The following is a 15,139-nucleotide window of genomic DNA, read 5'->3' on the forward strand; positions in this document are numbered from 1 at the left end:
CTTTACTCTGCTTTTTCTAGTAGCGTCTTTATTATCCCGTGTGTGTATTCGTAAGCCATAAAGGAAAGGTTTGTTGATGTGTGTGATGAAAAAGGGGTCAAGGCATTGGGATATTAATGGGAAACAATATACTCAGTTATTGCTCTCTGCACCAGAGTGCCCCCTGAGCTTGTTTCTACTCGGCTATTGACAGTTGTTTTCGCGAGTGAGTTGGTGCACTTGTATATTTCCTCTGCAGACTAAATTGTTTTTTATTCTAGATAGCTGAAGTAGCTTTAGGCATTATTGGGGATTGTTTCAACATGTATATTATAACATTGTGCTTATATTGGTAACTTGCTACATTGTGGATAAGCCATTTCATAGGGGAAATGCAGAACTAAGGGTTGTATCATACAGATGACTCGCACCCCAATGACCTTCAGGGATATCCTATTGCACTATAACCAATATAAAAGAGTGGGATGTACTTGATCACATGGTGACTCTTGGAGCATATCTTACATCAATACATTTTGTGTGGAAACACATTTGTTGCATGTCTCTAGAAGTGAGGGTTCTGGGCTGCTTCTGATCTTTGGTTGAAATTTCCTTTGCCCAGAAGCCATAATTTCCTCTTTTAAAATGTTTGTAGTTCACGTGTTGTCTTGGGCACAGCGATGGGTTATTCCACAATTTTGGGACTTTGGTTATCAAGCTTTGCCCTACTGCACTGATCTTTTGCTACTAACTAGCCAAATGCTGGAGAAAATTGGCGATCTTAGCTGTGTGTACAGGCTGAGCAGCTCGTTAAGTAGTCTGGTCCTGGGTGTTGCATGAGCTTGTGGGTTAGGTTTAGGATTTGATTTTCTGGGCTATTCAGTGTTCTATTGGTAGCCCCTTTAAGAATTCCATGATTGGTCAAACTGGTCTCATCTTTTCACTTTGTAAATCCTTCTGGCTGCATGCTTCTAGACTAGCTGCAGTTTTTCCAGCCACTGTCCTGCCTGTTGGCATGCATTTATTGTGACACTTCTGGTTGGGAAGTAATATTGTTTTGGTAGGTAGCAATTAGACTTTCTTCTAACTGCATTGGCTTGGGATTGAGAGGATTGGGTGGACTGGTGGTTCTTTGCTCTTTTTTTGATCATTGTTATTGGGAGTTTTGTATGGCACAGGGATGCACATGGGGTCTGTTTGAGCCTAATCAAACGGAAAAATAAAACCAGAGATGGGAGTTAATGAGCTTTTGCAATAAATTCAGAGAAGGGGCTCTTAAAAGTGTAGGGGTACGTTATTCCATTGTCTTGCATCCCAAACAGCAAGCCTCATGTCTCCTCTTTCTATTTATGTTGATTTTGTTATTTTTTTTAGAAAGTCTTCCACTTCAAACTGTAAAGGTATATTTAGGGGCATGTCTTTCAGATATCTGAATGAAATATTCAGGTGTTTGTCTTGATACGCCTTTGTAGTCTTACTTGTAGCCCATTGATGGTGCTCCGTCCTGTACTGATGCCCATTGAAAGTTTCTCCTAGCCTCCCAGAAGACACTTGTCTTTTCAGGCAAACTGTAGAGTTCTGCATTCATTTGAGGTTTGAGCTATCCAAGCTGTATTTAACTCACTGATTGCAACCAATTTGTTGGGACTGCTTCCCTGGGCGAGATCCAATTCAAATTGTTTCAGTTATTTCTTTTTGGACGTCAGCTGTGGTTTTTTAATGTTATCTAGGTTGCCGTAGATGGTAGTTAATTAGACTTTCAAATGTTTACATTTCCACTTGTGACATTCCAATGTCAATTTTAATTCTTGAGTGCCATTCCAAGTTGTCTTTGGAAGAAAGGGTCTTCACATTCTCATTTAAATAATCTCCATTTTATTAGTGCAATAATATACTGTTGTGCCATTCTCATCACTCTCTACACGTGTTTCACCCCTGTTTAGGTCACAGGTGATCATCAGTAGAGTTTTATCATACTTATTTTGTGAGAAACAAAAGAAAAAGAAAGAAGAATATTCAAAACTTATTCATCCTATGTACAGCAAAAAAATAAAATTGTTTGATAATGGGATTTGTTTCAAGAGTTAGGGGGGGAGCGTAGGGAGGAATCAGAGGTTTAAATAGCTTACCTCCTGGTTTTTTAAGCGATGCGGGCAGTTATCCCTGGCTCCTTGTTTCGGCGCGATCTGTGTTTTCATTGCACTCGCTTATATACGCTTATTTTGCGTATGACGTCATTGCGCACATGTTCTATGAACGCGATGACGTCATTACGCCATCACGTGCTACGTGGCAGCCACTTTTTTATTTAAACCGAACGTGATTACGTCGTTATGCCATCACTTGCTACGTGGCGGCCATTTTCGTTACCTTTTTCTCTTTTATTAGAAGTATACAAAGAATATTTATATTAGGAAAAACGTTTTGGCATTGTATTGTTAACTATTGTCACTATTAGTGGGTATTCTAGTATTTCTAGGTTTATTGTGCATTATGTTCCAATTAATTATTTTTAATTGTTATTAATTGCAGGCAAAATTTCTATTTTGTTAACTATTATTTCGGTGTTTCAAATCATTGAGAGCCAATGATAAGAAAAATTATATTTCCTGTTAATCAAATAAATGATAGATGAACTGTGGTGCAAATATTATTACAACTGTAGATGCTGGTTATGATAATTTTTATGATAGTTATAAGTGAAATCAAAGATTGAGATTTGTTAATCCAACATCACATTTCCTAAAATAAAGCATAACTTTTTAACTTTTTTCAAAGCCAATTACAAAATTCATCGTCCAAATTTAATCCAGTGTCACAAGTGTCCATAATACAAATCCATTTGGATTATCTTTGTTTTAGGATTTTTTCCTTTTCTCCTCCTCTTGGTAATTGTTCAATTTTGTCCAATCCAAAAACGTTTAAGTTATCAATTCTGAGCCCTTTATGTTCTGTCATCCAATGAAGATCTTGGTTCCTTATTGTACGTAAATGTTCAAAGATTCTGGTTTTCAAGCTTCTGATTGTACTTCCTATATAAATTTTGGTGCAAACACATTCTATCGCATATACCACATATTTGCTGTTGCAATTAATGAAGTGTTTCAACTTATATTCTTTTCCATTTGGTAATTCAATATTCTTCTTTCCATTTTTTATATGTGGACATAATTTACAGTTACCACATTTGAATGTGCCATAAATTGGCTTTTGTTATAGCATTTCTCTAATATTTGTTTTTTCAATGGATTTCAAATGACTGGGGCTCAATTTATTGCGAAGTGTTGGAGCTTTCCTGTAGCATATCCCTGGGTTTTCATCAATGTGTTTTGAAAGAGTATCGTCTAATTTTAACATATTACAATGTTTTTTGAGAATTTTTCTTAGTGTAGATGCATCTGTGCCATATGTTGTGATGAATTTCGGGTTCAATGAGGGCTTTGCTTGCTTGGGTTTGTCTTGTAGTAAATATTTTCTTGAAATTCTCTCAGCTTTTTTAATAGATTCATTGATTCTTTTCATTTCGTATCCTCTTTGTGTGAATTTTGTGATTGCTCCTTCTAAGTTAGACTTAAATGTTTCAGTTGTGCTGCAGTTCCTTTTGATCCGTAAGATTTCTCCATAGGGAATATTTGTTATGTGTTTTGGATGGTTGCTTGAAGCATGTAATAGACTGTTGCCTGCAGTTGGTTTAACAAATAAATTTGTAATTAGTTTGTCTGCTTCTGTTTGTATTTCTAGATCTAGAAATTGAATTTTTTCTTTACTGAGATTTGCTGTGAATTTCAGGTTATATTCATTCTCATTCAGGTAGTCAACATATCGAAAAAAATCTTTGTTCTCCTTCCCAGATTAAAAAGATGTCATCAATGTACCGACCCCAAAAAATGATGTCTTTGGAGTCGGTAAAGGCTTCATGTTTCCACGCATGTTTCAGCTCATAGTAATCCATAAAGAGATTTGCATATGATGGGGCGAATTTGGACCCCATCGCCCCAACATTAGAATGGGACTATTTATCTTGTGTGGGTGGGTGGGGTTCAGCCAACATGGAGGCACACAAATAGCTCAGTTACAAAGAACTGAGCTATGCGGTTTAGTATTTTTGGGTGTGGAAGGCCTGGGACTATTTTACCTGGACTACTTTACCTGAGACTATTTGAACCACACCCAAACAGCAGAACATGCTTTACATTATTCTGCTGTGGGCAGCGTGTAACGCTCACTGTGTCCAGTTCTTTGATGCTAGCTTACCTGAAACCAAGGACCTGCAGAGAGATAAAGAACACTACGAAACTTACCTGGAACAGTATCCTGTCTTCAATCCATCACTGACTTCAGTTCCACTCACCTGAAGGTACGAACTCCATCATTCGGCACTGCATGCATCCTTGAATACCATAACCTGGAAAGAGGAGAAAGAAAGACAGCATTAGTGAGCGTTTACTCACGTTTCCTCCCGAGTAAAGAAAGCTACACAATTCTTACCTGGGTAGTCCTCTCCTGGTCAGTATCATTGCTGGGACATTACGGCGCTCGGCGAGGAACATCGCAACCTGCAAGGAAAGAAAAGGCACAGGTTAGCAATATAAATGGCGAAACAGCGCCGCGCATCGCGCATTACTCACCGGACAGCATCGCGCACACCGTGTTTTCGCCTACCGGCCCATGATCATCTTCAAACTGCATGACAACACCAAAATACCTTTCCATACCTAAAAGGAAAGAAGCAAGACATTATTATTCAAACTAAAAGGAACATAAGAACTGCATATAAAGACTGGAAAGCAGCAAACCTACGGAGTCGCAGCAGGCCTGGATTCCCACAGTGGGGCTTGCACCAGTGAAGTAACTTGGTCGCTGCTCGCCCCCACATCTACACACCCCTGCCACGAGGAGCAGGACGGAGAATCCACCTTTTACAATATTAAGGTGAGGCTAAGACCCAAGGGGGAGGAAGGAGTTGAGGCCAAGGGAGGTGGGAAAACATAAAGAAAATCGGGTATTGAATCGGGTATTGAATCCAGCTCTCCTATATTGCAGACCCATCTTTAACCAGAGGCCTTACCAAGGGACCAGGAGGGGGTTCAAGAGTGCAAATCATCCAACCAGGGCTGGGTGGCGTCCCCGTGGATACCAGGTGAGTGTAACAGAACGCAAAGCCTCAATAGTATTATCCACCTGGGTGTCATGGAGACTTCACAGACTGACCAGTTAGTTCAGTTGTTGGGACAATTACGTGCTGAAGTACATTCAGCCAGGCAAGAAACCAACGCTCTTAGGTGGGTTTTGATTGTTACTGAAGGCAAGCGTCCCCAAAAGGCACTAACCACCCCGCAATAGGAGGCAGTAAGGGACACACCCCAGGGGGGAATGAGACCAAGACCAAGTGCGGGTGATGGTAAATGAAGTTTATATAATCAAAATAGGGCATGCAAAGGACTCTGCAAGCTCCGATAGCGCTCTGTCTGACAATAGCAAAGACAGTCATATTTATTACAAAAATACGTCATGCATAATGTAAGCTTTTTGTTTTTAACATGTTTTTATTGTTTTCGTAAACATGACAACAAATCATTCATTCCACAAACTCACCCCTCTCCACCCCCGGAAGAGTAGGATCATATGCATTTATACTTTCTAGAGAAGTTTATGTGCCAAAAATGTCTGAGATTTTGATATTGTGCGGGCACCATTGTTCCATATAGTCCGACTTCAAGTACTCCATCACTGCCACCCACTCCTTCGTGAAGGAGTTCTTCTGAACCTGAAGATGGGGCGTTATCTTTTCCATTGACATTTGTGACCATACTTTTTGTAGCCAGGTAAATATTAGAGGCTGGTCCTGTTTTTTTCTAGTTTTGGGCGATTGTAGCCCAGGCTGCAATAACTAAGCCCATGAAACGTCTCATTGTGCTTTGTGGAGTCTTTGGGCTTGTGGGTCCGTTAATCCGCACAACCACACCCGCTCCCCCATTTGAGCTGCTACTGGGAATATTTTTGTCATTTCCGTTTGGACTTCCCTCCAGAACTCCTTCACACCCTGACAGTCCCTCCAGATATGCCTCCAAGTGCCCTTTTCCGTGCACCCTCTCCAGCATCTATCCGACATTTCCGGATACATCGATTTGATCCTCTCTGGAGTGTAATGCCATTGCGTGATGATTTTGAGCCACATTTCCCTGGTCTGGACCGCCCGGGTGAGTTTTGGGATACCAACCCATAGTTCCTCCCATTGCTGTCTAGATATTTCATCCCCCAGCGTGCCCTCCCATCTTTTCATGTATAACCATTTGATTTCTTATTCTGGTGCGTTAATGAAGTGGTATAGTGTTGACACCAGTTTTCTGTCACCTGGATTGGTTGTTATATATTTTTCAAAAGGTGTTAGATCCCTTGTAGCTGCCTGAAGTGATGAGCCAGTGCTTTATTTGCTCATATTTAAATCTGTCAGCATCAGTCAGTATCCACATTTTTTTGCGTTCCGCAAATGACCTCAATTCTTTGTCCTGGAACATTTCTCCGATTTTCTTGCACCCTTCCTCCTCCCTCCCATTTTTCAAATGTTCTGGATTCGCATCCCCGTGGGAACAGTGGGTTTCGACATATAGGTCTAAAAGGGGGCAAGGGGGTGGTCATGATTCCCTTCCTAGTTTGATCGTCCCATGCGTTGATGGTGGTTTTTATGACCTCACTAATGCGCAGACTTGGGTGTCTGTGTTGTTTGTGTTTCCACAAAAGGTCCTGCAGGGGAGTCCTAGCCACCGCCAGGTCCTGCATTGCCCAAGGGGTGCGATGGTCCTCTCCCAGCCATTCTCTCAGGATCCAGAGTTGTGCAGCTTGATAATATTTCTTGAAATGCGGGAGTGATGGGCCCCCTGCCTTGGTCGGTGCTGTGAGGATGGCCCTGGCAAGCCTAGGGGGTTTCCTGTTCCAAACAAATAACGAAATGGCCTTGGACAGCGCTTTAAAGAAAGAGTTTGAAACAGTCACTGGGAGGGCATGAAAGTAATAAAGCACCCTGGGAAGAATATTCACTTTTACTGACTGGATTCTACCCCACCATGAGACCCTAAGTGGGGACCACCTGTCTAGATCCTTCTTTACTCTATCCAGCAGTTGAGGATAATTGCTTTTGTAGATCAGGTCCACCCTATTCGTGAGTGTCACCCCTAGATACTTGATACCACCTTCTGCTATTTTTAGATCAAGCATTCCCGCCACTCTACCCAGGGCCCCCTTGTCTCCCGCTAATAGCATCATTTCTGACTTTTTCCTGTTTATCCTTAGACCAGATAGCCCCCCCGAAGTCTTCCAATTCTTTTAGGGTCTGTACTAGGGAGTGCTCTGGGTTCTCCAAAGCCAACAGCATATCGTCAGCGTATGCTTTAACTTTGTTGTCTGCCCGCCATCTCTATCCCCTTTACCCCTGCCGCTTCCCTGATTTTAATTAGGAGAGGCTCTAAGAAGATGGCATAGAGAAGAGGGGAAAGGGAGCAACCCTGTTTCGTGCCTCTTGATATCTCAACCCTGTCCGTTACTTCCCCGTTTATTGCTATTTTTATCGTTGGGGAGTTGTAGTTTGCCTTTACCATATTGATAAATTGGTCCCCAAATCCCATGTGTTTCAACGTTCTAAATAGGATGGACCATTCTACCCGGTCAAAAGCCTTTTCGGCGTCTAGGCAGAGCAATACTGATGGTGTGTGAGTGAAGCCTATTTTTTCTACCAGGTGGATTATTCTTCTAAGGTTATCATGTGTTTGTCTACCGGGGATAAAACCTGGTTGATCAGAGTTGATAAAGGACGGGAGGAGTGGTGACAGCCTGGCGGTGAGTACTTTGGTGTATATTTTTGCATCTCAATTAATCGGGGCAATGGGGCGATACGAGCCTGGGAGAGTGGGGTCTTTGCCTGTTTTGTGGAACACTAGGACTTTCGCCTCATTCATGGATGGGCTTATGTTTCCACTGTCCTTGAATGTATTGAGCAGCCTTGTTAGTACAGGGACGCGAATGTCTGCATACTTTTTGTAGAAGGGGGCCGTAAAGCCATCTGGACCTGGTGCCTTATTGTTTGGGAGGTCCTTTATTGCCCTATGGACTTCTTCTGTAATTCTGGAGTCCAGCAGCGTTTTGTCCTCTTCTGATATTGTTTGGATGGGGAGAGAATGAAGAAACCTATCTTGTTGTTCTTCGTTCGGGTGCTCCGTTGTGTAGAGATCTTGGTAGAAGGCTCTGAAGGCCTCCCCTATGCCCCTATTGCATGTTTGAGTCTCTCCTTTAGCATCCTTAACTTTCAAGATTGCCAAAGCATTTTGTTTCCCTCTGAGTTGTCTTGCGAGGTATTTATAGTTTAATTTAATTTTTAGGATATAGTAACGTTGCTTTAAGTAGAGTAGGAATTTCTCTGCTTTTTTGTTTCGAAGCATATCTAGTTGTCCCTGCACGTGTCTCAGCGCCTTCTTGAGGCTTCTTGTGGGATGAACTACCAACTCCCCATGAATGTCCGCTGTTTTCTTTTCCAGTGTTCTCTCCCATTCGTAGCTCTGCTTGTCCTTGGTGGCTTTTAGGGCTATTATGTGCCCACAAATTACTGCCTTGAAGGCTTCCCAGACTGACCCTAGCGGTACTTCTCCATTGTCATTTAGGTCAAAATATTCTTAAATTTTTTCCCCCACCGTCCCTCCCAGCACACTGTCCCCAAGAATGTCTGAAGGCATTCTCCATCTCCAGAGACCCCTTCCTCTACCTGGCATCTGGAAGTCCAGGCATAGTGGAGCATGATCTGAAATAGTGATAGCGCCCAAATCTATTCCCTGGACCTTCCCCAGCAATCCCACCGACACCCAGAAGTAGTCAATCCTCGACATCGTGTTATGCACATGTGAGTAATATGTGAACCCGCCGGCCTGACCCTTCTTTTCCCTCCAGGCATCATGTAGCGCCATGTCTTCCATCTTTTGTTTAAGTTGTTTGGACGGGGCTCCCTGATCATGACTTCCCCCCGCGCTCCTATCCAGCTTGGGTTGCCAGCTAAGTTTAGGTCTCCTCCCAGTATTATCTCCCCCTCCACAAATCCCTCTAGTTTCCCTAGGGTGTCTCTCAGAAATCCATCTGGTCCCGTGTTAGGCGCATATATAGCCGCTAGGGTAAGCCTGGATCCATCTATTGTGAGGTTTGCAAATGCAAACCTCCCTTCCTTGTCCACCTGTGTATCTAAGAGGATTGCCCCAAAGCCCCCCCTCACTGCAATCATCACTCCCGCTCTTTTTTCCCCTGCATTCGCCTGTGCCCAGATCGTGTACCCTTTCAGATGTATCTTCTTTTTATCCTGTGCCTTAATATGAGTCTCCTGGAGGAGCAAAAAATCCGCTGTCTCCCTTCTAGCCAGTGCCTCCAACTTTTTCCTTCACCGGCGAGTTCAGCCCCCTTGCGTTTAGTGAGAAGATTCTAAAGTTCACCATCTCGCCTAGTCTGTCTCTGTTTTCTTTCCCGCTATTCGTGATCCCACCCCTCTTCCGGAGTCTCTCCCACCCACTCTCTCCCCAAACTATCCAACTTACACCCAACTATTAACTGAAACTCAACTTTGATCCTCAGGAGTGCCCAGGCAGCTAAGGTTGCTAGGGCGTTACGCCTATTGCTCCTTGCCCTCTCATGGCTCAGGATTAACTTTGTGGGGAGTCCTAAACCCCACATCTACCTCCGACCCAGATAGTGTCCCCTCCGGAACCTCTGCCGGGCCGCTGCGTATTTGATAGTCCGTGATTCCTTCGAATCTATCTTCTCCCGCTTTCTCCATTCTTGAAGCCCACCGCCCTGTTTCCACTTAGAGATTTCTATTTCTCACCCGTTGGGCGTCTTGCTTTCCCCCCACCGTTTTGTCTCTTCATGTACCTTACTACCTCCCACCCCCTCTGCCTCTTTTGTGGGTCCCCCTTGACCTGTCTCCTCTTATGACGTCCTCCTCCGCCTCCTCACATGTGGGTCACTCTTCTCCGTTTACCTTCCCACTCGAATAGAAGACCAAATGGAAACGTCCACTTGTATCTGATTTCCTTCGCCACCAGTTATTTCACTAGTGGGGCCATCTCCATTCTTTTTAGTAGTGTTGCCGAGGCCAGGTCTTGATATAATTGGATTTCCACCCCATTCATCCTAATGTGGTTAAGCTGTCTCGCCTTCCTTAGAATCAGTTCCTTTTGCGGAAATGATGATAGGGCAGCTAGCACGTCCCTTGGCCTCTCTCCTGGGGCACCCGTTCTTTTCGGACCCACCCTATGGACTCTATCGATCCCTATTCTCTCTGCATCTTGCTCCTCTATTATGTCCCTAAAGACTTCTTGCACCGCACTCTTAAGATCTTTGTCCTGCGGGAGCGGTTTTCGAGGTCTTCACATTGAATTTCTAGGTTGTGAGTTAATCTGACCAGGTGTTCCTGTGTTTCACTGCTCTGTTTAGTTGCCTCTTCCGCATTTTGTACGATTATTTCTAGGATGTCCGTCCGTTCTTCCAACTTGGCCACGTCTATTTTTAGCTCTTGGAACACCTGCTTCATGTCACACCTCATTGAGGTAAATTGTTCCTGCACCACGGACATGAACTTGCCCTGGAGCTCCACAAACCAGGCTCGCATTTCGTCCTTTGTCCGCGGGGGTGCTCTGGCTAGGGGAGGTAATGTCTGGTGCAGGCTTTTCGCCTGGCCTGTCCTTTGAGATCATTGATGCATCTGAAGACCACATTTGTAACAGGTTTGGATCCTGTCTGGGGGTTTGCGATGTGGCTTGTGATGTATCCCCTTTTCCTTTAGCCCGTGACACATTCTCCTGTTCGTGGGTATAGTCCTGTTTAGTCACTGGGTGTCTCCACCATGCTTGTTGTGGGGCTGTTATATTGGCTTCGGCTAGAGATACGACTTCCCCCTGCTGTGTTTGCCCACCTGAGAACAGAGCCCCAGGGGCGCTGGGTTTCGGCTGCCTCAATGCAGAGCAGTTGAGCCACCCCTGTGCCTTCCCTGGAGAGGTCCTTGTTCCAGTGGAGGCTTGTGCCCCCACCCTTGATGCAACGGCCCCCCATTGTAATATACCGCTCTGTTGACAATGAGGGTGGTGGAGGGGGGGTTGCTGCGCTTCTGTTGAGGGAGCGGTGCTTTTCAGGCTGTTGGGCCCTTCTCGACCCGCACCCAGTGGGGAGAGGTGGAGTGCTTGTGCAGGCGCACTCACCTCGATCTCCGGTTCTCCCCGTCTCCGCTACCGCAGTTCCTTCGCGCTGGTCCTTTGTCTGGCACCGCCTCTTCGCGACTTGGCCGTGGTTGCTGCCGTGGAGTCTGGGGGGGGCCTCCAACCGGCGGCGGCGTCTTCCTGTTGCGTGTCCCCGTGGGGTGGGGGGGTGGCGAAGGTCCCGCTGCCTCCCGCTCCTCTCCTGCGGCCCGCGCGTGGGCCTCTGCACTCGCTGCCGGAGGGAGGAAGACGTCGATCGCCTCCTCCTTGCCTGGACACCGGGACACGGCTTCCAGCTGGTGAGCGAGGGTCTGCTGCCGTAGAAGCAAATATGTTTTTATTGTTCACCCGAAGGCGCTCCTCTGACTTCCAGCGCCGCCCCTAGTCTCCGCGTTCTTGGCGGGGATTCTCTCGGTGGGGGAGGGGCAGTCGCTTCTCTCGGGTACTTCTCACCCCAAATACAGGTCTCGGAGGCAGAAATAAGGCCGCCTCAGCGGCCGTCGCTTAGCGGGAGGTTCTGGAGCCAATCTCTGTTGAAACCGCTCGGAAATTACTGCATAGAAGTGCTTTATTGTCGGCGGCCCGGCGAGAGTGCGGCTCAGACGCGACTTCTCCTGCCGGTGGCCATCTTGGGAGTCATAATGTAAGCTTTAGGGGTCACATAGTCTTGGGGATTGGGTGGCGTCGGCTAAACTATAGGTGGTGCATTGAAGAGCAGCTTCAGGATTGGTGGACGTATGCGCGGTGCCAACGTGGGGTGGCCAGGTCAGCTGGTTCGTTGGGGTGGAGCGGTCTGGCCAGACGGACACGGTCTGTGCTGATGATTGGTGGTTGAACTAACCTTGTGCCCTTGTGGCCATACACACAAACACTCATCACTTTATACGACTCCAGTTGTCCTGTAAATCCTACGATGTGTTAATCTTAAAACCAAATGAGAGACAGGAGAGACAACAGATAATGTGCAGTTCCACCAATACATCAGGGTAGAATTGAATTTAACCTTTTAGCCAGATGGCATGGGTTCAGGGGTCTTCTCAGGGGGGCATAGGGCAAGCTCCCTTGTCATGCTACTCTTAGATGCAGTAAAGGATGGGTTTATGATATGTTAGTACAGGGGTGAATAACTGTTCTTCGTGGGCTGTTAACTTGGGCTGCACTAGAGTATTCTTGGATCCGTGAGGGCACATGTCTGGCCCCTCAAAGACAGTGGGATTTAGGACCAGGTGACCCATATTTCATTCGGCCAAGTCGTGGCGGTCTCTTACTTGGGGGAGGTGAATACTTGAAGCGAGTCCAGCCTCAGGATGAGGGGAGGTGAAGCCTTGCGGCTCGAGCACCAGTGAGAGTGGGCCTTGGCGGGAGGAGGGGAAGATGGCCTTGGTGCTTTGCGCCGTTCTCTGTCTCGGTCTGCACAATATGTCACACGGAAAAGGTTTAGCAAAATCAGTATTATTAGAATCTACATGATTTTTACATTCATACACTACTTTGCACGTGCCCATGCGGGTTTGGCAGCAACATATGTATTACGTAAACTTAATTTTATATATATATATTTCTGAGGCTTGTGGAACCTGCTTAGATCACATGCTGTGCATAGGCCGACATCTAGTGGAAGCTGCGGAGTATTAGTTTGTTTTTCGAAACTCGAAAATGGCCGTCGACACAGGGCGTGCCAGTAATACTATCCCTAGTGTGACGTCCACTGTACCCAAGATCCCTCACGCGTCTAGGATCCTCAGATTGTTTTTTTCCGCCATACTGGTCGGAAGCATTTTGCGGAGTCCCCTGGCCTTAGCCATACTTTTGCTAGAATTTAAAATAATATTCTATTGACATCCTTTCCCACCCCAATGTCGAACTTCGACACTCGACGCCGGCTCGAGAAGAAATCGACCGTCAGCTGCTGCACGACGGATTTGGGCCTCGGAAGGCCGCTGGCCTCGGCCCGGGCCTGGTAGGCCACTGCCCTCGGCCCTGCAAGTAGGGAGAGTGGGGGGTGGGGGGTGGTACATACTCTGCACTCTTGGTAGATAGGTACACCTTATACATTTCCTACACTTACCAGCCCGCTGCCTCAAGGTGCGTATGGAGGGTACCCCTTTTCAATTCTGCCCCAAGTGCAATCGCAAATACCCTTGGGTCGACAGGCACGCCACGTGCAATCTCTGCTTGCCGAGGGACCACCCCGAATCGAACTGCAGAGCGTGTAGTAGGTTTAAACCTAAGACACTTAAGGACCGTTCGACGAAGCGTTGGGCCCACCACGCCAGGCAGGCGGCCATGGCAGCGGAGGGTGCCCTCAGCGATGGCAGCGACGCCGTACTTTTGGACGGCGAGGGCATTACGGTGTCGAAAGACAGCCGAGCGCAGGTCCCCGACCTCGGAAGGTCGTCCGGCAGGGCGGCTATGGGGAAGACCCCCGGCGACACAAGCGCTTCACATACTACACACACTAAACACACTAAGTCCAACCGAGACTCGACGACGTCGAGTTCTCGGAAAGAGGCACAGACAGAACAGTCCGATTCGGTGTCCTCTGGGCGCTCTCGATCAAGATCGCCGCATGACTCCAGGCAATCATCCACTCTTGCCAAGAGTGCCTCGCTCCCTAGGCTAACAGAAGTTCGATCGTTGGAAGACGAAGACGACGTTCACCCCCAGGCCGCGCTCCAGGAGTCGGAGCACGCAATTAAAGCCAGCGAGGCCCCACCCTCGAAGGACAGGGACACCTCTCCCGATCGTCGACGCCAGGCGTCGAAAAACTCTGGAGCCACTAAGGGACAGGGAAAACATTTTTCTACGCACGGGGAGGGGGGAAAACGGCAGAAGAAACTACCTGTACATTCTTCCACACCTGTGAAACACTCCACCCCCCCTAAACAGACCGACAAGCCCAGGTCTGCTGATAGGTCCACAACCAGCAAAGCTACTCAAGATAAATCCCATAGACTTGCTGAGAGAGTCATTCCCAGTTCCAAAAAATGGTCCAGTGAAGACATAGATAGGTTCATGTCAAGAATGTCTTCTTTGGCTTATTTTTATGATAAAAATCCAGAACATTTCCTCTTGTATGATCCACAAGGGCCCACACCCTCAGGCTCTACTGATCCTATCCCCCCCCCCCCCCGAGTAAGAAGGCCCGGTTTGAAACTCCAATGAGGTCCGAACCCTTCGAGGTACAACCTTACGCAAGACCATAGTCACGGTATCAAGGAGAGGCTTCCTTTTGTGAAGACCAAGAATTTGGGTTGATAGAAGAGCAAACCGGGACGGGCTACTATGGGGATGATGAGGACCAGGAGGAAGAAGAGGATGACCCGGAAACATACAGAGTAGATTCCCCGGTAGAGAACGAAGTCCCGGTTACCGACTCCCCGGTTGATAACCAACCCCTCCTAAATGAGGTTCTCGCTCGCGCAGCAGAACATTTCCACATTGACACCCACGGTGTACAGGAGGAAAGGGACTTTGCAGAAGAGTTAGTGGGAGAAAGGATGCCTGTTGCCCAGACCATCCCTATCCTTAAATCCATTCAGCGGAGAATAGATCCGTCCCTGGTGAACCCAAACCTCACCAGAGCAGTCAATCCCAGGGTTGAAAAACTTTTCAGGGCAGCTCAGTCTGACCCTCTCTATATAAGAGGACATCTGAAGCCAGAATCCCTAGTTGTCACCAACACTCGTAAGAGGGCTGGGACACCCTTGTCTTCGTCAGAAGCTCCTCCCGACAAGGAGAGCAAAAAACTATAGGGTTTCGGCAGGAAGGTAGCCTCAACGTCCGCCTATCAAGCAAGGATTGCTAACTCCACCCCCCTGTTGGCCAGCTACAACTGCCATCAGTGGGAAGAAGTTGCGGCTCTCATAGCCTCTGCTCCTGAACCGTTAAAGGGCCAATTAGCTCGGATTTCCGCAGAGGGTAGAGCCGTGTCTGGT

At 46.7% G+C, this 15,139-nt stretch overlaps 1 protein-coding gene across 2 annotated transcripts in view; it reads left to right on the forward strand.

Annotated features, from left to right (window-relative positions):
- LOC138468319 (exportin-5-like) overlaps positions 1-15,139 on the forward strand; it is a 2,047,117-nt gene that overhangs the window by 345,653 nt on the left and 1,686,325 nt on the right. The gene's annotated exons all lie outside the window — the stretch shown is intronic.

The sequence above is a fragment of the Ambystoma mexicanum genome, chromosome 4q (assembly GCF_040938575.1).
Source record: "Ambystoma mexicanum isolate Mex_15411 chromosome 4q, UKY_AmexF1_1, whole genome shotgun sequence".
NCBI classification, from domain to species: domain Eukaryota; kingdom Metazoa; phylum Chordata; class Amphibia; order Caudata; family Ambystomatidae; genus Ambystoma; species Ambystoma mexicanum.